This window comes from Penaeus monodon, chromosome 34 (genome assembly GCF_015228065.2).
Source record: "Penaeus monodon isolate SGIC_2016 chromosome 34, NSTDA_Pmon_1, whole genome shotgun sequence".
Lineage (NCBI taxonomy): Eukaryota > Metazoa > Arthropoda > Malacostraca > Decapoda > Penaeidae > Penaeus > Penaeus monodon.
This window is the reverse complement of record NC_051419.1, coordinates 6,086,436-6,086,687: the sequence shown is the minus strand read 5'-3', so window position 1 is coordinate 6,086,687 and position 252 is coordinate 6,086,436.

Below are 252 nucleotides of genomic sequence, written 5' to 3'. Positions count from 1 at the left end.
TCATGCGAGCGTAGTAAGTCGGGTTGATCACAGGGGCGATGTAGTGATGTTGTGACAGTGAAGGGCGACGCTCGCGGGTTGAGTAAGGTTTGGCCGTCTCGAGGCACCTGTTCTTTTTGCCTCCCTTGCCCGCTCCCTTTTCCCGACACGACTTGTTTATCTCTGGGCTTCGACCGTTGTCTTTCATTTGCCATATGCACCTCTCACCGCCTGGTCCGCGCACACGCACTCGTACACACTCACACGCGCGCG